Source organism: Loxodonta africana, chromosome 21 (assembly GCF_030014295.1).
Source record: "Loxodonta africana isolate mLoxAfr1 chromosome 21, mLoxAfr1.hap2, whole genome shotgun sequence".
Taxonomy (NCBI): Eukaryota; Metazoa; Chordata; class Mammalia; order Proboscidea; family Elephantidae; genus Loxodonta; species Loxodonta africana.
This window is the reverse complement of record NC_087362.1, coordinates 34,443,751-34,467,119: the sequence shown is the minus strand read 5'-3', so window position 1 is coordinate 34,467,119 and position 23,369 is coordinate 34,443,751. Positions and strand designations below refer to the sequence as shown.

The 23,369-nt window shown below is 41.7% G+C and overlaps 1 protein-coding gene across 2 annotated transcripts in view; it reads left to right on the top strand.

Moving 5' to 3' along the window:
• The window catches only part of CDH13 (cadherin 13), a 1,235,721-nt gene that overhangs the window by 1,048,054 nt on the left and 164,298 nt on the right, over positions 1 to 23,369 (top strand). The gene's annotated exons all lie outside the window — the stretch shown is intronic.

Genomic DNA, 23,369 nt, shown 5'->3' with positions numbered 1-23,369 from the left:
GGCGCTGAAAATACCAGAGCACTGTGAGAACAAAAGCACTGAATCTTGTTAAAGTCCAGAAGAAAACAACTTTTAATGCCAAAGTGCCGTTTTCATAGTTTTATCGGTGTTATTTAACACTGACTTCTGTGAGCCTCCTTGTGATTTTAGCATAACAATAACAGTTTTTTTCAGCTGTACAGATTGAGAGGCCAGACGGAACAGCAGCAAGGAGGTAAAGCAGGTTTTCTTGGCAGTAACAAGGTGGCCCAGGAGCTTATAAATAACAACCAAGTTAGCTTGTCTCAGGGAGCCGTTATTTATCCCAGCCCGTGTGCTTTTATGATTATGGATCATGGCTGTCGTTCATTGTTCATTCCAAGGGAGCAATGTTTGGGGGTGGGCTGAGATTATATTCAGCGAGTGAGTTTGCGTCCAAACCAGGATATCATTGGCATTACGCCTCTGGTGGAAGTGTGCTAAGATCATGGCTTCCTTGGGGGCCAGGGCCAAGGTCAAGGATTTGATGACCCCATTCCTCACCAAGAGAAGTAAGTACGACAGCCCCTGACACTGCCAGAGACTTTACTGGGTATCCACCGTTGTCTCGTTTGGCTGTGGGAGATGAGTTTCATTGGCCATGTTTTATAAGTGAGGGAGTGTATTGTTAAGCTCAGTGCTAGACATGCTACATAACTGTTCAAAGGTCACGGGCATAATAAGTGGCAGAAATGGGTCCCTCCAGCTCCAAAGTGAGCTCTTACCTGCAGTGCTACCTCTCCCCACCTGCCTTTGAGGTTTTCCACCCTCCAAGGCATTCAGAAAAGAAAGCCGAACCTGGACCAGCAGTGGCCTGGTCCCTTTTTCTGTGAGCCTCAGGGCTACCCCAGGGGGCTTAGGACAGAAGGGCCTTCTCAGTCTCCTGGTTCCCCAGCTGCCTGTTCTCCTGTAACCCTTCATGACTTACTCAGAGGGTAGAAATGTCCCTCTGTCCCAGTGGCATCTTAGAGAGTCAAGATTCGAACTACAGAACAGCAAAGTCCACAGTAGCTTTATATGGCTTAAGTTCTTTCTCCCCTGAGAACATTCCTATAACTGCTAATACAGGGCTGCTTGTTATTCCCATGTTTCCCAAACATGTTCCAAGAAACACCCAATCTAGTGGTGGTGAAGAAGACGATGATGATGCTTCTAAAATTTGACAGGTTGACTGGCATTCTTACCCAGACGACCTCCTCCCCTCCATGTTGAAAAGCTACTGTTGCCGTTTAAAGTGGTCTGTGAATCTCCTCAAGTACTTCAAGATACACAGCTTAGATCCTAGAGTTCTAGGGGAGGAAGAATTCTGAAGGTGGGGTGGAATCTCTAAAATGCCTCACTGTGGAATCAGCAGTGGGGAGGAAAGCAAGAAAGACCAAGAGAAACTTGTTGGGGAAAGAAGGGGAACACCTGAAGAGACCTAGACCAGGTGGAGTGATGTCCAGAGCGTGGAAGAGGTACACCAACAGGATGTGGCTGGAAGAGAGAGGAGACATGCAGCTTGCAATCTTGAAACTGAATTTTTTTTTTTAGAAATGATGGTCAAGGTTTAGTTATTCTAGAATGGAAAAGTGGGGTGGAAGGTGTCCATGGGGTAAGAGTATATAAAAACCCTTTGCCATCGAGTCATATAGAAGGCTGTTTAAGAAGGTGCTGCCTTACGTAAATTTCAACATATATTAGGACATTTCTTAGAAAGTTCATAGGAACATATAGTTGTTACAATTCTATTTGACATGGCCTTCTCTCTCCAGAGGAATCCATATTTTTATCTGTTTCAAAACCCCGTTTCAAAGAGGAGTTACAATCAGCTGCAAATAACTGAGCCTGGAAATAACACTGTGTTCAACATGATAGTGGTGTAGTTTTTCTTACGTAAAAGTCTGAAGGTAGGCAATCCCAAGCCAATATGGTGATGCCCTGATGTTATCAAGTCCTCAGATTCCTCCTATCCTTCTCTGCCTACCTCAAGGCTGCCCCATTACAATATGATCACTGCCACTCCAGTCATCACATTCTTACTACAGGAAGAAAGAAGTAGGAAGTGAGAAGGGCAAAAGGGGACCTGTCAGCCAAGTAAACCTCATTTAAAGAGCTTTCCCAGAAGTCTTCCCTAGTGATTTCTGCATGCATCTCCTCAGCCCCCTTTATAGATATGGCAGACTGGGAAAAATACATGTACTATTTTTAGTTGGAGTCCTGGTGGTGCAATGGTTAAGAGCTTTTGCTGCTAACCGAAAGGTCAGCAGTTCGAATCCACCAGCCACTCCTTGGAAACCCTATGGGGCAGTTCTGTTCTGTCCTATATGGTCACTATGAGTTGGAATCCACTCGACAGCAATGGGTTGGATTTTGGTTTTGGTCTTTTTAGTTAGATATTGAAACCCCCAACAATATGGAGGTTGTTACTAAGGAAGAAGGAGATATTTTAAACACTATTTAAAAAATAATAAATTCTTACTACAAAGTCAGCTCATTTGTTATCTCCCCTTGTGTTTGTTGACACTGACTGTAAGCTTGCTGAGAAGCAAGGCCCACATCTCTCTCACTCCCTGTTGCGTTCCCCATGGCAATTTTTGCTGAATGTTCCCCAAAGATAATTTTAACTTGAAAACAGTGTGACTGGAGACAATGAACCAAGATCATACTTAACATTGCTACCAATTCATGAAACCAATTTTAGTCATTGACTTTCATGCAAATTTAGGTTGGAAGCACTATTCTCCCTGTGGAGAGTGTCATCTGTGTGTTTTCCTGACAGCGTTTACACAAGGCTTCAACAAAATGTTCATTTTGAGTTTCCTAGATAAGGTATTTTTACATGATCTTCGAAAATCTAGATAGACTTCCTAAGCCCAGAGTTTGAATCCTAGGTGAGCATCTCAGATCCACATAGAGCAAAGTGACTCATCCATTCCTCTCTCTGAAGTTGTTATTTTAGGAAAGACTTTTGATTTGTGCCCAGAACAAAGTCGATGCTTGACATATACTGACTGAATTATTCATGTTTTCTCACAAATCCCAGGTCTTGGGGACTAATGAACTCCCTTGTACCCACTCTTCCTTCCTCTTTGAAAGAACGTGCTTGCCAATGATTAGAAGATAAAAATCAGACTTTGGATATTTTCTTCATTTATTCAATCTAATTTTTATATTGGGCCTTAAAATGGTAATTGATAACGAAGTCTTAATAACTTAGGTTTTGTTTGTTTGTTTGGCAATTTGATGAGTTCATTCTAAAGTAAATGTTTTGGTAACTGATAATGAAGACTTAATAACTTAGGTTTTTGCTTGTTTGGCAATTTGATGAGTTCATTCTAAGGTAAATGTTTGGTATTTGAGATATACAATTACAACATCTGTAATAAAAATGACATAAAACTTAAAAGGTCCCATCCTCCAACTGGAAGATGGTTATTGTTGTTGTCAGTTCTGAATTGTAGAGACCCTATATGACAGAGAAGAACTGCCCATAGGAGCCCTGGTGGTGTAGTAGTTAAGCTGAAAGATTAGAGATGGCTGTATGCTCAAGTAGTCACAAGGGGAGGAAGGCTATTGGCATGAGCCAGAAGCCAGGGAGCTGAAACCCAGCCTCAGGGAGTTGCTGATATAAGGTTATCAATAAATAAACTGGGTTTTAATTCCAATTCCTAAAAGTCAACATGGAGTCCTCAAGAACACAGAATACCCCAAAATCTTGTTTTCCTTTGGGAGATCAGTTTTTTAATAAAAATATTTTTATTGATTAGATCCCAAGTATACCATATCATACTTTTCCTTTTACATGTATGACTGGAAATTCTTTGCTTTCTTCTTCATACAACAATCATGCGAAATCTTTGTCTATGGGAAGAGAACAGGAAGCCTAATCTTTTCTCTAAAAGGGTTGATAGACATTTTCTCTGTATTAATGATAGTTAAAAAAAAAAAAAGTTTAGGAAGGTTTTATTCGCCTTTACATAACATTTGATTATTGGAAATATCACATAAATTTTTTTCTCAAATTTGAGAAAATGTCTATCAAGTTTCTGCCAAGTAAATGAGATCTACAATTTCAAATTCCCTTATGTAGTGACTTTTCTTAAATGCTCTTTGAATTAATGACAGTTTTTTAGGCATGTTACCCATGCCCTTATTTTGTGGTGTATTATAAATTTTATGCTCTCTTCATTGATGTTGGTAAGGCAGGTCAAATCAGCAAGAAATTTTAATCTTTTTTCAATATGTTTATTATGATTCACTCCTTTTCATGAGTAGGTTTATCAAACAATCAAGGAGCTATTTTATTTCTCATTGTAGAAATATACCTCTTCCTCTTAGTGAATTATTTGATGCAGAATGATGTCAGAGTAATTTCTATTTATTTCATTCCTTAACTTTATCGTGTCTGCTTCATATTCCATTAATTTTTTTTATAACAATTTTATGGAGATATAATTCAGATACCATAAAGTTTACTCTTCTAAAATGTGCAATTTTTTGGTTTTTAGTATATTCATGAGGTTGTGCAACCCTCAGAGCCCTGGTGGTGCAGTGGTTAAGCACTCAGCTGCTAACCTAAAGGCTGATAATTCAAACCCACCAGCTGCTCCATGGGAGAAAGATGTGGCAGTCTGTTTCTGTAAAGATTACAGCGTAGGAAACCCGATGGGGTAGTTCTACTCTGTCCTGCAGGTTCCTATGAGTCATGATTGACTTGACAGCAATGGAGTTTTGGTTTGGTGCAACCATCACCACAATCTATTTCAGAACAGTTTTATCACCCCAAAAAGAAACCTTGTACCCATTAGCAGGCACTTCCCCATTCTCACATTTCCCCAGCCCCTGGCAACAACTAAGTTTTTTTCTGTTTCTATGATTTGCTTATTCTGGGCATCTCATGTAAATGGCATCATACAATATGTGGCTTTTTGTGACTGGCTTCTTCCAATTAGCATAATGTTTTCAAGGTCCACCCATGTTTTAGCATGTATCAGCACTATACTCCTTTTGATAGTCAAATTTGTGGTATATCCCATTGTGTGAATATACCATATTTTGTTTATACATTCATCAGTTGATGAACATTTGGGTTGTTTCTGCTTTTTGGCTATTACGAATAATCCCAAAAACCCTGCATATTAATATGGGAACATTCATGTACAATCCATTAACTTTTTATCTGAATTGTCTCTCAATTCCTTAAGAGTTAGAATGAAAACAAAGTTATGCATAATATCACTCCAAATCAAGAGTGTAATTTCTCACTTGTTTTATTGAACAAAGATACCTTTCTAAATTGCAGCTAATATGGTTTGTTCAAGATGAATCAACTTCTTTTTAAGAATCATATAATGTTGACACAGAAAGTACACAAATCATGAGTAATTGGATTCTTCACAAGTTGAACACAAAACTCAAATCAAGAAATAGAATGTGAGACCAATATTTCTCATGAATATAGATGCAAAAATTCTCAACAAAATTCTAGCCAGTAGAATTCAGCATCATATCAAAAATGTAACACACCAAGAGCAAGTGAGATTCATACCAGGTATGTAAGGATGGTTCAACAGTTTAAAAACCAATCAATGTAACAGACCACATAAATAGGACAAAAGAAAGGAACCACATGATCATCTCAATTGATGCAGAAAAGGCTTCTGATAAAGTCCAACACTCATTCCTGATAAAAACTCTCAAATAAGAATTGAAGGGAAATTCCTCGATATAATAAAGAGCGTCTATACAAAACCAACAGCCAACATTATTCTCAGAAAAGAAAGGCTAAAAGCATTCCCCTGAGAAAGGGAACAAGGATGCCCTTTATAACCACTCCCATTTAACATTGTGCTGGAAGTCCTAGCTAGAGCAATAAGGCAAGGAAAAGGAATAAAGTCATCCAGACAGGAAAGGAAGAAGTAAAACTATCCGTATTCATGGATGATATGATCCTATATGTAGCAAACTCCAAAGATTCCACAAGAAAACTACTGGAACTAAGAGAAAGAGTCAGCAGTGTGGCAGGATAAAGATCAATATACAAAAACCAGTTGGATTCCTATACACCAGCAAAGAGAACTTCAAAAAGGAAGTCAAGAAAATAATACCATTTATAATAGCCACTAAAAAGATAAAATACTTAGGAATAAATCTAATCAGAGACATAAAAGACCTATACAAAGAAAATTACAAAGCACTATTGCAAGAAACCAAATGAGACATGCATAAATGGAAAAACATACCATGCTCATGGATAGGAAGATGCAACATTGTGAAAATGTCAATTCTACTCAAAACGATCTATAGAAATAATGTTATCCCGATCCAAATACCAACAGCATTCTGACAAAGAGCCATTAAAGTGGAAAAGGCAGTCTTTTTAATAAATGTTGCTGGCAAACTAGATGTCCATCTGTAAAAAAAAAATGAAGCAGAACTATTATCTCACACCATAAACAAAAACTAACTCAAAATGGAGCAAAGACCTAAATGTAAAACCTAAAACAATAAAGATCTTGGAAGAAAAAACAGAGACAACACTAGGATAATAGAGGCCCTAATACATGGCATCCCCCAAGCATCTATCAGTTTGTTGTACTGTGGGGACTTGCATGTTGCTGTGATGCTGGAAGCTATGCCACTAGTATTCAAATGGCAGCAGAGTCACCCATGGTGAACAGGTTTCAGCAGAGCTTCCAGGATAAGACAGACTAGGAAGAAGGACCCAGAGGTCTATTTCTAAAAAGAATTAGCCAGTGAAAACCTTATGAATAGCAGCAGAACATTTTCTGATATAATGCCAGAAGATGAGCCCCTCAGGTTGGAAGGCACTCAAAATATGACTGGCAAAGAGCTGCCTCCTCAAAGCAGAGTCAACTTTAGTGACATGGATAGAGTCAAGCTTTCAGGACCTTCATGTGATGATGTGGCATGAGTCAAAATGAGAAGAAACAGCCACAAACATCCATTAATAAGTGGAACATGGAATGTACAAAGTATGAATCTAGGAAAATTGGAAATCGTCAGAAATGAAATGGAATGCATAAATATCGATATCCTAGGCATTAGTGAGCTGAAATGGACTGGTATTGGCCATTTTGAATCACGCAATCACATGGTCTACTATACTGGGGATGACAACTTGAAGAGGAATGATGTTGCATTCACTGTCAAAAAGAACATTTCAAGGTCTATTCTGAAGTACAACACTGTCAGTGATAGGATAATATCCATATGCCTACAAGGAAGACCAATTAATACAATTATTATTCAAATTTATGCACCAAACACTAAGGCCAAAGGTAAAAAATTGAAGGTTTTTACCAATTTCTGCCATCTGAAATTGATCAAACATGCAATTAGGATGAATTGATAATTACTGGTGATTGGAATGCAAAAGTTGGAGATAAAGAAGAAGGATCAGTACTTGGAAAACACAGCCTTGGTGATAGAAACAATGCCAGAGATCAAATGATAAAACTTTGCAAGACCAATGACTTCATTGCAAATACCTTTTTTCACCAGCAAAAACAGCAACTATACACATGAACCTCACCAGATGGAATACACAGGAATCAAATAGACTATATTTGTGGAAAGAGACGACAAAAAAACTCGATATCATCAGTCAGAACAAGGTCAGGGACAACGGTGGAAAAGACCATCAATTGCTCACATGCAAGTTCAAGTTGAAACTAAAGAAAATTAGAACAAGTCCACAAGAGCCAAAGTATGACCTTGAGTATATCCCACCTGAATCTGGAGACCATCTCAAGAATAGATTTGACATGTTGAATGCTAACAACCAAAGATCAGACGAGTTGTGGAATTACATCAAGGACATCATACATGAAGAAAGCAAGAGGTCTTTAAGAAGACAGGGAAGAAAGAAAAGACCAAAATTGATATCAGAAGAGACTCTGAAACTTGTTCTTGAACCTTGAGTAGCTAAAGCGAAAGGAAGAAATGATGAAGTAAAAGCTGAATAGAAGATTTCAAAGGACAGCTCAAGAAGACAAAGAATTATAATGACAGGTACAAAGACCTGGAGGTAGAAAACCAGAGGGGAAGAACATACTCAGCATTTCTCAAGCTGAAAGAGCTGAGGAAAAAATTTAAGCCTCAAGTTGCAATATTGAAAGATTCAATGGGGAAAATATTAAACAATGCAGGAAGCATTAAAAGAAGATGGAAGGAATACACAGAGTCACTATACCAAAAAGAATTGGTCGATGTTCAACCATTTCAGGAGGTAGGATATGATCAGGAACTGATGGTACTGAAGGAAGAAGTCCAAGCTGCACTGAAGGCACTGGCAAAAATACAAGGCTCTAGGAATTGATGGAATACCACTTGAGATGTTTCAACAAATGGATGCAGCACTGGAGGTGCTCATCATCTATGTCAAGAAATTTGGAAGACATCTACCTTGCAAATCAACTGGAAGGGATCCGTATTTATGCCTATTCCCAAGAAAGGTGATCCAACCAAATGCAGAAATTATCAAACAATATCATTAATATCACACGCAAGTAAAATTTTGCTGAAGATCATTCAAAAATGGCTTCAGCAGTACATCAACGGGGAACTACCAGATATTCAAGCTGGATCCAGAAGAGGACGTGGAACAAGGGATATCATTGCTGATGTCAGATGGATTCTGGCAGAAGGCAGAGAATATCAGAAAGATGTTTACCTGTGTTTTATTGACCCTGCAAAAGCATTCGACTGTGTGAATCATAACATTGTGGATACCATTGTGAAGAATGGGAATTCCAGAGCACTTAATTGTGCTCATGAGGAACCTGTACAAAGAACAAGGAGATACTGTGTGGTTTAGAGTCATTTAGAAATGTGTGCATCAGGTTTATATTCTTTCACCATACTTAATCTGTGTGCTGAACAAATAATCCAAGAAGCTGGACTATATAAAGAACAGGACATCAGGATTGGAGGAAGATTCATTCATAATCTGCGATATGCAGATACATAACCTTGCTTGCTGAAAGTGAGAGGACTCGAAGCACTTACTGATGAAGATCAAAGACCACAGCCTTCAGTATGGATTACACCTCAGCATAAAGAAAACAGAAATCCTCACAGCTGGACCAATAAGCAACATCATGATAAATGGAGAAAAGATTGAATAGTCAGGATTTCATTTTACTTGGATCCACAGTTAACACCCATGGAAGCAGCTGTCAAGAAATCAAAAGGCACATTAAATTGGGCAAATGTGCTGCAAAAGACCTCTTTAAAGTGTTCAAAAGCAAAGATGTCACCTTGAAGACTAAGGTGCACTTGACCCAAGCCATGGTGTTTTCAATCGCCTTATTTGCATGCAAAAGCTGGACAGTAAAGAAGACCGAAGAATTGACACCTTTGAATTATGGTGTTGTCGAAGAATAATGAATGTACCATGGACTGCCAAAAGAACAAACAAATCTGTCCTGGAAGAAGTACAACCAGAATGCTCCTTAGAAGCAAGGATGGTGAGACTATGTCTCACATACTTTGGACATGTTATCAGGAGGGATAAGTCCCTGGAAAAGGACATCATGCTTGGTAATGTAGAGGGCCAGCGAAAAAGAGGAAGACCCTCAAGTAGATGGATTGACAGAGTGGCTGCAACAACAGACTTAAGCAAAACAATGGCCGCGAGGATGGTGCAGGACCGGGCGGTGTTTCATTCTGTTGTAAATAGGGTCGCTATGAGTCAGAACTGACTTGACAGCACCTAACAGCAACAATAACAATACATGGCATAAATACAGTACAAACCATAAGTAACAGTGCACAAACATCAGAAGATAAACTGGATAACTGGGAGCTCCTAAAAATTAAACACTTATGCTCATCAAAAGACTTTACCAAAAGAGTAAGAAGAGAAGCTACAGACTGCGAAAAAAAAATTTGGCTATGACATATCTAACAAGTGTCTAGTCTCTAAAATCTGTAGAATACTTCAACATCTCGATAACAAAAAGGCAAATAATCTAATTAAAAAATGGGGAAAGGATATGAACAGAAACTTTACCAAAGAAGGCGTTCGGGCAGCTAACAGACATATGAGGAAATGCTTGTGATCATTAACCATCACAGAAATGCAAATTAAAACTACAGTGAGATACCATTTCACCCTAACATTACTGGCATGAAACAGAAAATAACAAATGTTAGAGAGGTTGTGGGGAGATTGGAACTCTTATGCACTGCTGGTGGGAAAGTAAAATGGTACAACTGCTATGGAAAACAATATGGCTCCCCCTTAAAAAGCTAGAAATAGAAATACCATATGATCCAGCATCTCCACTCCTAGGAATATATCCTAGAGAAACAAGAGCCATCACACAAGTAGACATATGCACACCGAAGTTCATTGCAGCATTATTCACAACAGCAAAAAGGTGGAAACAACCTAAGTGCCCATCAACAGATGAATGGATAAACAAAATGGGGTACATACACACAATGGAATACTATGCAATGATGAAGAACAATGATGAATTTGAGAAATATCTGAGAATATGGATGAATCTAGAGGACATTATGCTGAGTGAAATCAGTCAGTCATAAAAGGACAAATATTGTATGAGACCACTATTATAAAAACTCAAGGTTTCATACAGAAAAAAACAATCTTTGGTCATTACAAGGAAGAGAAGGGGTAGGGGGAGAAATCACTAACTAGATAGTACACAAGTGTTAACTCTGGTGAAGGGAAAGACAACACACAATGTAAGGAAAGTCAGTACAACTTAAACAAGTCAAAGTCATAGAAGCTTCCTAGACACATCCAAACACCTTGAGCGACCAAGTTACTGGAGCTGAAGGCTGGGGACCATGGTTTCAGGGGATATCTAGGTCAATTGGCATAACATAGCTCATAAAGAAAATGTTCTACATCCTACTTTGATGAGTAGCGTCTGGGGTCTTAAAAGAATGCAAGCGGCCGTCTAAGACACATCTGTTAGTGCGATCGTGTTCAAAGCAAAGGAGAACAAAGAAAACCAAGGACACAAAATACTAGTCCAAAGGAGTAATGGACCACATGAACCATAGCCTCCACCAGCCTGAGCCTAGAAGGACTAGATGGTGCCCGGCTGCCACCACTGACTGCTCTGACACGGATCACAATAGACATTCCCAGAGAGAGAAGGAGAATATATAGAACAAATTTCAAATTCACAAAAAAAAAACAGGCATCTTGGTCTGGCAGAGACTGGAGAAACGCCCAAGGCTTTGGCCCCTGGATACCCTTCTAACAAAGAACTGAAGCCACTCCTGAAGTCCACCTTTCAGCCAAAGATTAGGCAGGCCCATAAAACAAACTCATCATCGTATATGGTTGCTGTGAGTCGGAATCGACTCAACGGCAACAGGTTTGGGTTTTTTTGTTTGTTTTTTATATAAAACAAACAGTAACACTTTGCGTGGAATGTGCTTCTTAGTTCAAGCGAGTATATGAGAACAAATGGACAACACCTGCCTGAAAGCAAAGACAGGACAGCAGGAAGCGACAGGAAGAGGGGATGAATGGACAAGGGGAACCCAGGGTGTATAAGGGGGAGAGCGCTGACATATTGCAGGGATTGTAACCAGTATCACAAAACAATTTGCGTATAAATTTTTGCATGAAAAACTAATTTGCACAGTAAACTTTCACCTGAAACACAATAAAAATTTTTTTAAAAAGAGAAATAGAATGTGTATGTGGAATTCCGCAGGTTACAAAGTATCATAATAATTTCATGAAAGATAAGAGTTGGAGAAATAGCATTGCGATTTGATGATGCTCACCCCTCTCATACTATTTGCTTCAAAATCATTCCTTTTTGTAAAAAGTTTTAAAGATTTTCAGCGTCTCATTCACTGATATTGATAACCAAGAAACGGATCTAAGTCCAGGAGGGCTGAACTATGTTATTAGAGGTAAGCTGACATGAGTACCTGGAGTTTTCTTAACTCTTTTGGATCTTTTTATCTGTTTTTGGTGGTTTTATGGTTCCAGGTATGAAGTTAGAAATAGTTTGGTCCTGCCATCTTTTATTGGAAGTCTAATTGAAATGAATATATTTGTCCAGTCCTCCAGGATTCCGTGCAACATATTCGAGTGCTTTCAGTAAGAGCTGATCTCTCTTAGGAGAGCCTTTTCAATGCAGATGTGCCTGTGTCTAAACCCTGGCCACGTAATTACCCAGTCTGTGCATTCAGTAGAGATGAACCCAAAAAGCCAACCACGTATTTCTTAGGAAATCAAACCCGTTTCATTTATGTGACTCAAGTGACTTTTCTGGAGGGTGGAGTCCAAGACATTTTAACATCCAGATAAATCTTTAAAGATGATTAAATGTTATCCTAAATAGCCCAGACTCCCTCTCCCCATGAAGCTCTCTACAGCTATTATGGTGAAATGTATGAGCTTTTTTTCTTGTGATGCTGTGAAGTCATCGCCTCTGACAGTTTTCTACGTGGCTGAGGTTTTAAATAAAACCAGACGTACACTGTTGAGATCTTTACTCAATGCTCTGTAGGAAGTGACAGGGAAACCTCAATGTGTAAGGAAATGGAATATTTAGAGAGCATAGAGAAGTGTGATTCCATGTATGGATACCACCAGTTTCCAAGGCTCCAAACAGTAACTTCTCTCCTGGTTACATCAGTTGCTGGCCCCGTCTTGTCCAGACCAATGCCTTGTCCAAGACTCCAAGAAGCCATACATTGCAAATTACATTCCCCACTGCCCATCATATCACTGAAGGGAGATTAGCTTCACTTGGAAATGGTGAGTTCATTGCTTTCGTCTCCTGAACCAAGGTCATAGAAAAACATGAAACTGTCAACTAGTGTTCACATTTCAGAGGTACTTGAAATAGCAGGTCTATAGCTGGCTTTGTTGAAGACAGTAAAGGGAAACATTTGTACAAATATAAGCAGTGCTCTATTAATAGAAGCCATCATGCAAACAGTACTCTTCCAGCTGAGGAAAAGGAGAATGTGTGGTTTCCTGGATTTAATTGTTCATAGACAGCGAAGTGAGAAATCTTGCATTGTCGAAAATGCCCATGACGATTATAGACTGTGTGCGTGTGATGTCAAAACATCTGGATTTTTTTTTTTAAGTGAAAATGTAATCTATCCTGTGGCTGCGTCTTCCAGTTGCGCGTAGAGGTAGACCAGACAGCCAGATGACTTATTGCATTAATTCTTTTTTTATAATTCTATTCATGGTGTGTGTTGGTCCCTATCATCCTTGTATGAATCTCTATGCCAATTCTGTACCTCTGCTAGCCCTCTGGTTATGCTCAGAGGGTCATCTGCAATTCAGTGGTAAGAAAAGCAATTTTTTAGTGCAGCTGGCAAAGCCTCACCATGGAGCCACTCCACAGCTCGGTGGCCTCTGAAGACTTCATCCATCTGCTTCTACTCAAAGACAGTATCCTCACACTAAGAGCCACAACTGCAAAGCTATAAAGCATCCTTTTCAACTCTAGGAATAAAATATTACTATACCTCCAAATTGCGATCTGCAGAATGAGAAAGCCAGGAGCAGCAAAAATGGAGCGTACTAGAAAATGGAAGCTCTAAGCCCACACGGCACTTGGAAAGCTTTTGTACTAAACAACTTTAGAAATAAGATCGTTGGGTCTTATGCATTGGTGTTTTTAAACCATGTCTACGTGGCCACAACCTGCTTTCAGCTCAGACCACAATGAAGCTGCTTATTGGCAAATGTGTCAAGCCATAGCCTTGATGCTGTCGCACATTCTGTTCCTTCTGCCTAGAATGACTTTCCCTTCTTTTGTACCTGAAAAGCTCCAGTGTCATTCAAAGCCCAAATTATAAGTCCCTCAGGCAGTTTGTTAGTTCCTCCTCACGTTCCTACATACGGTAGGCACCCCCCTAGCCTGGTACGTATTGAATCATGTACTCATATCTCCCTGATACCCTTTGAATGCTTGGATTGCTAGGGGCATGTTCTTTTCATCACTGCGGAGCATAGCATAGGGGCAGCAGCAGAAGTTAAACTAGAAGAGATGAGTTTATTATTTACGCAGCAAATACTTATTACAGACTTACTGGTATTTCAGATTCAAATATACTATTAAATATTATTTCATATTCTATACAATATTACGTATATACCATTATATATATATAGTATATAAGTAAAATGTTCTATATAGTTTTTACCTTCTAATGAGCCAGAGAAAGAGAGCTGCCATCGAGTTGGCTCTAACTCAAGGTGACCTTATGTACGACAGAACAAAACACGGCCTGGTCCTCCATCATCCTCACAACCGTCTGCATGTTCGAGTCCATTGTTGCAGCTATTTCCGTCCATCCATCTCACCGAGGGTCTCCCTGGCCCTCTCCTTCACCAAACACATTCATCCTCCTCCAGTGATTGATCCCTCCTAATTACATGTCTAAGCAAACAAGTTGGACAGTGTTCTTTTGTGATCCATAAGGTTTTCACTGGCTAGTTTTCTTAAGTAGATGGCCAGGTCTTTCTTCTTAGTCTGTCTTAGTCTGGAAGCGCTGCTAAAACCTGTCTACCACAGGTGACCCTGCTGGTATTGGAAATGCTGATGGCAAAGCTTCCAGCATCACAGCAACATGTCAGCCACCCAGTAGAACAGATTGACCGATAGGAGGTGGAATGTGCCATGGAATTAAGTTATTCACTTACATATTGTCACTCCTCACACTAGGATGTAAGCTTCATGAAAAAAGAAACATCCTCGGGTTTGCTCCCTGCAAATGGTTAAGCATTCAGCTACTAATCGAAAGGTTGGAGGTTCGAACCTACCCAGAGGTACCTTGGAAGAAAGGCCTGGTGAAGTGCTTCTGAAAGCTCACCGCTTTGAAAACCCTGTGGAGCACAGTTCTTCTACTCTGCAGCACATGGGGTCTCCATAAGTTGGAAGCAACTTGACAGCAATGGGTTTTGTTTTGTTTTGTTTTGTTTTGTTTTGTTTTGTTTTGTTTTGTTTTGTTTTTGGTGGCCCCAGCAGTCAACCTGGCATGTAGTATATGCTCAAATAATTTGTAAAAGATTGAATAAATTGTGTTTGGCACTAAGCGGCAGAGGCAACAAAAAGATTAAGTTAAAGAGTCGTGTTGTTGGAAGGGACTTCAGAAAGAATCTCATCCAAACTCTGGTTGTGCAAATGAGAGACGCTGCTCAGTGCTTACAGCTGGAGATGGGCAGCTACTGGACCCCAGGCCAGGCTCGTTCTGGCGTGATGTGCTGCTGCCAGGGAAAAAAACCAAAGCACTGCGCTGCCACCCAAGGTGTGCACCACCCTGAGGTTGCTGGCCTTACTGTGGTGTGCCAAGACAGTGAGAGCCGAATTCCTCTGCTGGAGTGCATAAACTAATCTGCATAAACTGCAGACAGCCCTGAATCAACTTCCATATCAGTCAAGTAAGAAAAGCCCAGGAAAACTCAACGTGAATGAATAATGCATAAAGGAATAGTTAGGCTGGAGGCAGGCTCATACTTAGCCAGTGAGTTAAAAAATGAGAAAGAAAGAAATATTCCACAGGTTTAAACAAAATAATGCAGGATTGGCTTTAACATATTTGTTGCCGAGCTAAAGTCTATTTCAGCTACAGACTGGGTCAGTTTTCCAAGTGTTGGCAGCATTTTGTCGTTGTTGTTGACCTGCCCAAATCTGCAAAGGTAGAATTTTAGGAGCGGTGTCTTCTTCAGCCTGTGTTACCTGAGTGTGTCTGCATTATGCTGTTGCTTTCCAAGGCACATTCATTCATTTGTCCACCCATCCATCCATCCACCCCTCCATCAGATATCTACGCCATGCCTCCTTTTTGCCAGGTGCTATATGAGGCTGGGGAGTCCCTGGGTGGCACAAACAGTTAAGCGCTCAGTTGTTAACCAAAAGGTTGATGGTTTGAATCCAGCCCGAGGCACCTCAGCAGAAAGGCCTGGTGATCTATATCCAAAAAAATCAGCCATCAAAAGCCCCTATGGAGCACAGCCCTACTCTGACACGCAGAATCACCACGAGTTGGAATAGACTTGACGACAGCTGGGTTTTTTTGGTGTTGGGCTGGGGCAAAGTGCTGTGAGTGGGACAAGCAGGGTCCCTACTCTCATGCAGTTACAGTCTAAGCCAACAAACAGAGGCACAGTGGCCACTAGTGGCAAGAGGAAACGGGCTAGAATCACTGCAGACAGGGCTACCCGGACACCATGGAGCTCAAGGAAGTCAGCTCAGAGGAGGGGACATTTGAGATGAGAACTGGGAGGATGTAGGGACTCCCTGTGAAGACTGTGAGACCAGAAAGCACTTGGTTTGTCTGAGGAGCTGAGAGTGGGCCAGTGCTGCCAGAGCAGGTAAGAGTGGCCAAGGGGATAAAGAGGGGGAGGACAGCAGAGGCCAAATGGCACAGGCAGCCAGGAGGCTGGGTTTACTCCCAGTGCGGTGGAAGACGTTGGTAGGCATTACGAGGGGGAGGAGGGTAACATTCCAAGACTTAGAGGCCTTGTTGGCCCACAAGGGTGAGTCATTAGGCAATTGCTGGGGAGGCTGCCGCCAGTGACACATGGCCCCCCATCTGGGTGCTTGGCAGAAGTGGAAATGATTCCAACCAGAGGGAACTGATGGTAGTTGATGTTTATACACTACCTTTAAAGCTTATGAAGCCCTTCCACATTCCACATACTTTCTCTCTGGACACTTGTACAGTCCTGCAAAGATGGCATGGACACCACCAATGTGCAGATGAGAAAGCTGAGCAGATCATTCCTCCCTGAGGTCACCAGGGAGCCGGAGGCTGTCTTAATGCTGCGTTTGCTTTTTCCTTGAAACTTCAAAGAGATGCATTTCCTTAACGTAGCAAGCATTCCATCAGTGACGGCAACTGGATACCTAGCTTTGTTAAAGGCAAGACTGACAAGTCGATCAGAAGTTCTGTTTGTCCAAGAATCCTCAGGCTTACAGTTTGGTGCTCTTTGTCATTAAATAAACAACAAATGCATATAGCTGAAAGCACTTGCTTTGTGCCAGGCAGGGGCTATCGTCTATACCTCCCTCCTGTCAACTTCAAAATAATGTTGTTGTTGTTAGGTGCCACCAAGTTGGCCTTGGTTCATGGTAACCCTATGCACTACAAAACAAAACACTGCCCAGTCACGCACCATCCCCACAATCAGTTACATACTGAACTGTCATTGTGCTCCATAGGGTTTTCATTGCCTGATTTTTGAACATAGATTGCCAGGCCTTTCTTCCTAGTCCATCTTAGTCTGAAAGTTCCACTGAAACCTGTTCAGCATCATAGCAACATGCAAGCAAGCCTCCACTGACCGATGGTGCATTGGCCAGGAATCAAACCCAGGTGCCTCACGGAAGGTGAGCATTCAAGCACTGCACCACCAATAACCTCAGTCCTGAGAGAGGTACTATTATTGTAATACTCATTTCGCGTGTGTGGAAATAGAGGCTCAGAGAGCTGAAGAACTTACCCAGACTCTAGATCCCAGGCTTTCAGCCATCCTCTCTGCTGCCTCTGAGACTGGCTGAGCAACTCATGGGCTCGGCACCAATAGACCCAATTTCCAGAGCATTTCTGCCCGACTCAGCTGTGGCTGTTATATTCTAGGATCTTGACCTTCAGGCCAGTTCTTGAGGGTACCTTGCCAGGGCTGATCTCCAGGGAGTATCCATCCAGGTTTTCTTGTTTTGCTTGTGTTCCGGGGGCTTGCTAAAGAAGCCCAGGTCTGTAACCTCCGTTCTCAACTCTCACCTAAACTTGTGAACCGGAATTCACTGCCTCCATCTTCCTCTCGCCTCATCTGCCTCTCCGTTCAAACCAGGACATTTTGTGGAATCCCTGGATATAACTCCAGTGCAAAATAATATTTTCTCCTGAGCTCGATAGAACAAGCCCTAAGGTTCTCTCTCTCTCTCTTCTCCATTCTTCAAATTAGAGAAAAAAAATAAAAAGGTTTATTAGCCAATGACTTTGATTAACAGCTTTATATCTTTATTTTGACTTTATATCTGGTGGGCAAATACAGAATAAATGGAGAACGTTTTCATCTCTACAGCCAATATTTTCAAGCTAACAGTTATTAAGTGCAGATCTGCACCAGGCTCTCTTCTAAGTGCTTTATGTCTTAACACACTTCTCACAACTGCCCTATGACATATGGGCTCTTATTATTCCCATTATCAGATGAGAAAACAGGCACAGGGGTGGTAAGAAACGTGCCCAAGGCTACAGAGTGGTGGAGCAGATATTCAAACCCAGGACGTCAGGTTCCCAGCTGTCAAACTGTACTATTGATCACCTTGTGAGTTTCAACACCTCCCTCTGGCCTCTCTGGAATACAGAAATGAAAGAAGCCAGGCCCTTGAGAAGTTAGTCTTACATGAGGAGATACCAACAAGTCAAATAACCTATTTTTAAGGAGCCCTGGTGGTGCAACAGTTAAGCTCTTGGCTGCTAACTGAAAGGTTGGCAGTTCAAACCTACCCAGCCACTCCACAGGAGAAAGACCTGGCGATCTGATTCCATAAAGATTACATCCTAGAAAACCCTATGTGGCAGTCCTACTCTGTCACTGGGGTTGCTATGAGTCGCAATTGATGGGCTCCACAGCACCCAACAACAACAGCAATGTATTTTTAACACACCAACATTCTTAAAAAGATATTAACATTTTCACTTCATACACATTCATGTATATATCTAACTTGAAATCTTCCTGCATCGCTCTCAATAGGTTATTATTGATACGCCAGTTATTAGATATCACAATTGAAATCTAGATTCTACTCATTGGAGAGATTCAGCAAAGGCACATAGAGCAAGAAACACTTGAGTTCATTAGCCAGGGCTGTTTTTACACTTGTCTGCTATCTATGCATAACAATTTTTAAACCTTTTTAATTTATGACAGTTGTGACAGCAGTTTCATAATCATTAATGAGATAATGTACTGCTTCAAGTTCACCAATCTTTGTGAATTACATGTACTTGTCCCAAGCTAGCAGGGTTGGAAGCAGTCTCAGTTTTTTTCTTTTATACGCTCACCACATGCTTATCAAACACAGGGCATGTGCTGAAGGTTGGAAATTTAAACAGATGGACAAATCCTTGCTTTCATGAGGCTTAGCAGGGAGGACCCATATTAAAATATTACAACAGGGGTGAATTGCAGAGGACTTTGAGAACATGACTGTCTTAGTCACCTAGTGCTGCTATAACAGAAATACCACAAGTGGATGGCTTTAACAAAGAGGAGTGTATTCTCTCACAGTCCAGTAGGCTAGAAGTCCGAATTCAGGGCGCCGGCTCCAGGGGAAGACTTTCTCTCTCTGTCGGCTCTGGAGGAAGGTCCTTGTCATCAATCTTCCCTTGGTCTGGGAGCAACTCAATACAGGAGCCTCAGCTCCAAAGGACATGCATGTTCTGCTCCTGGCACTGCCTCCTTGGTGCTATAAGATCCCCATGTCTCTGCTTGCTTCTCTCTTCTATATCCCAAAAGAGATTGGCCTAAGACATTATCCAGTCTTGTAGATCTCACCAATATAACTGCAGCTAATCCATGCCATCAACATCGTAGCGATAGGATTTACAACACGTGGGAAAATCTCATCAAATGACAAAATGGTGGACAATCACACAATCCTGGGAATCATGGCCCAACAAAGTTGACACACATTTTGGGGGGACAGAATTCAATCCATGACAATGACCTTAGGGAAACAGACCTAGTCTGGGGTCTGAGAAGGTGAGACTGTTGAGTAATTTCTCATTCTCATAAGTCTCAGCTTAACTAGATGAGGCAAGGGGAGGTGGAGTTATCAGAGCTCATTCTGCATAGAGCAACAACATGTGCAAATGTCCTGAGGCACACAAGAGCTGTTTGAGGGGCTGAGAGAAGGAGCTGGCGCTGGCTTGCATAGAGTACACAGACCGATGGGCAAGAAAGGGGCCTACCTTCCTTGAGGCTGTTAATCAAATGACAGACTTCAGGAGACCATGCATCTCCCTTGTTGTTGTGTGCTGACAAGTTGATTCCGACTCATAGCAACCCTGTAGAACAGAGTGGAATTACTCCATAGGGTTTCCTAGGCTGTAATCTTTATGGGAACAAATCACCAGGTCTGTTCTCCCACGGAGCGGCTTGTGGGTTCAAACTGCTGACCTTTCTGTTAGCAGCCCAGCGCTTAACCACTGCACCACCAGGGCTCTCTGAATCTCCCTTAAGCTCCCTGATCTCCCAGGTGGTGTTCACTGCCTCTCTATCATCCGTGATTCTCCAGCATTTTGTTCCTGCCTCAATGACAGCTTTCTCCCGGCATACCTTAAATCAGCAATATAGGTATAACCAGTCTGCCTCCTCCTGACTGGAGCTCCTTGAGGGTAGACACAGTTTCATTTGTCACAGTCCCCCCTCAGCCACTGAGCCACAAAGGGTATTTCCTGCATTAAATTAAATCTAACAAATAGTGTTCTTCTTGACAGCTCAGCGAACAAGAACTGATGCTTTGTCTAATTGCCCCGTGGATGCATGGTTTAACTCAGGTTCAGTTCAGAGCTGCAAATCTATACAGCAGAGCCAGAACCTGTTACCTGCCTAGCTTATAATGGCCAAGCACTGGCCTCCCAAATGACGGGTGACTGGGCTCTGTCGCTCAGAGGAAGTCTCAACAGATCCCAGCAAACTGAATGAAGCACTTCTACCAGCCTCATCTAGAAATGGTCAAAGTACTTTTAGCTTTGGGAACCTGAAAAACCTAATGCCTTCAAGTCAATTCTGGCTCATAGCAACCCTGTAAGACAGAGTAGAACTGCCCCACAGGGTTTACAAGGCTATAATCTTTACAGAAGCAGACCGTTGCATCTATCTTCTGCAGAGAGGCTGGTGGATCTAAACCTCCAACCTTTTGGTTAACAGCTGAGAGGTTTAACCACTTCGACAAATCAGAGTAAGGGCAAGACTGGAGGCTCACCCTTTCTAAGAAAATCAGCTTTTAATTTCTGTAGAAAGTCAAGGGTCCTCTGTTAGCACTCATTTGGCAGTCAGGGGTTAGGGACAGAACCCACTTTGATAGAGCTCAAGCAAAGCCTGGAATGCATCGGTTCTTATGACTGGAGAAGTCCAATGGGCATTCTCACTTCAGGTGTGGCTGCATCCAGGGGCTCAGCCAATGTCATCAGGACACTCTCCCTATGTGACTTCCTCTCTCGGCTCTGCTTGCCTCTCTGTGTTGGCTTTATTCTCCAGTGGGCTCTCTCCGCCTGGCAGGGAAAAGGCCTCTGGTACCCTGAGTTGAGGTCCTAAAGGCTCATTGCAAAGGAAGACACACTCTTACTCCCAGAAACCAAACACCAACCTCATGGAAAGTCTTTGAGTGGTTTCACCAGGTCACAAGACCACCTTAGACCAGTCACTGCATCCCAGAGAATGATGGGATGATTAGCCCACTTAGGCCACATGCTATCAAAAAGAACATTTTGTGTTTCATTGACTATGCAAATACATTCGACTGTGTGGACCATAACAAATTATGGATAACACTGAGAAGAATGGGAATTCCAGAGCACTTAATAGTGCTCATGAGGAACCTATATATAGATCAAGAGGCAGTGGTTCAAACAGAACAAGGAGATACTGAGTGGTTTAAAGTCAGGAAAGCTGTACATCAGGGTTGTATCCTTTCACCATACCTATTCAATCTGTATGCTGAGCAAATAATCTGAGAAGCTGGACTATATGGAGAAGAGCAGAGCATTAGAATTAGATGAAGACTCATTAACAACCTGAGATATGCAGATGACACAGCCTTGCTTGCTGAAAGTAAAGAGGACTTGAAGCACTTACTGATGAAGATCTAAGATCACAGCCTTCAGTATGGGTTACACCTCAACATATAAGAAAACAAAAACCCTCACAACTGGACCAATAAGCAACACCATGATAAAGAGAGAAAAGACGGAAATTGTCAAGGATTTCATTTTACTTGTATCCACAGTCAACATACATGGAAGCAGCAGTCAAGAAATCAAAAGACTCATTGCATCGGGCAAATCTGCTACAAAAAAACCTCTCTAAAGTGTTAAAAAAAAAAAAGAGAGAGAGAGAGAGAGAAACGATATCGCCTTGAAGACTAAGGTGCACCTGACCCAAGCCATGGTGTTTTCAGTTGTGTCGTATGCTTGCAAAAGCTGGACAATGAATAAGGAAGACTGAAGAAGAATTGAAGCTTTTGAATTGTGGTGTTGGCAAAGAATGTTGAATATACCATGGACTGCCAAAAGAACAAACAAATCTGTCTCGGAAGAAGTACAACCGGAATGCTCCTTAGAAGGAAGGATGGCGAGACTATGTCTCGCATACTTTGGACATGTGACATCAGTCCCTGGAGAATGACATCATGCTTAGTAAAGTGGAGGGTCAGCGAAAAAGAGGAAGACCCTCAACAAGATGGATCGACACAGTGGCTGCAACAGTGGGCTCAGGCATGACAATGATTGTAAGGATGGTGCGGGCAGTGTTTGGTTCTGTTGTACTGGGGTCACTATGAGTTGGAGCCAACTCAGTGGCACCTAGCAACAACAACTGGCCATGTGGCCACCTCTGGGGAAATGGGGGAGGAGAAAAAGGTGAGACCTGTGATTGACAGCACCAACCTGACTCCAAGGGGTGGGATAGGGTGTTCCCCAAAGAAAAGGATGCCTGCACCCCATCCACTCCAGGGCCCATTTGAAAGAATGGACTACCTTTAGCCTGGTCATCATCTGAATGTGTAAAGCAGAAGTGTGCTGGATCCAGCTTGTATCAGATTTGCAAAAGCCATTTGTACACGCCTCTTCCCAATCCTGCATGAAGTGACACCACACTGGTAGCTTGAAATCTGCCATGGTGGAATATTTACACAACAGAAATTGGCACAGGCTATGAATCAAGGCTTTTTTTTCTGAAGAGCTGGTTATTAAACATTTGCTGGCACACTACTTACTGCGTAAGTTCCACTACCCATCTGTTAGTTTGTCATACGGTGGTGGCTTGTATGTTGCTGTGACGGTGGAAGCTATGCCACCAATATTTCAAATACCAGTAGGATCACCCAGGATGTACAGATTTCAGCAGAGCTACCAGACTCAGACAGACAAGGTAGAAAGGTCTGGCGATCTACTTCCAAAAATTAGCCAAAGAAAACCTTACGGATTACAACAGAACATTGTCCAACTCACTTGCTTTGGACACACCATCGGGAGGGATGAGTCACTGGAGGAGGACATGTTTGGTGAAGTAGAGGGCTGGCGAAGGCAAGAGAGACCCTCAGTGAAATGCACTGGTATAGTAGCCGAAATGATGGACTCAA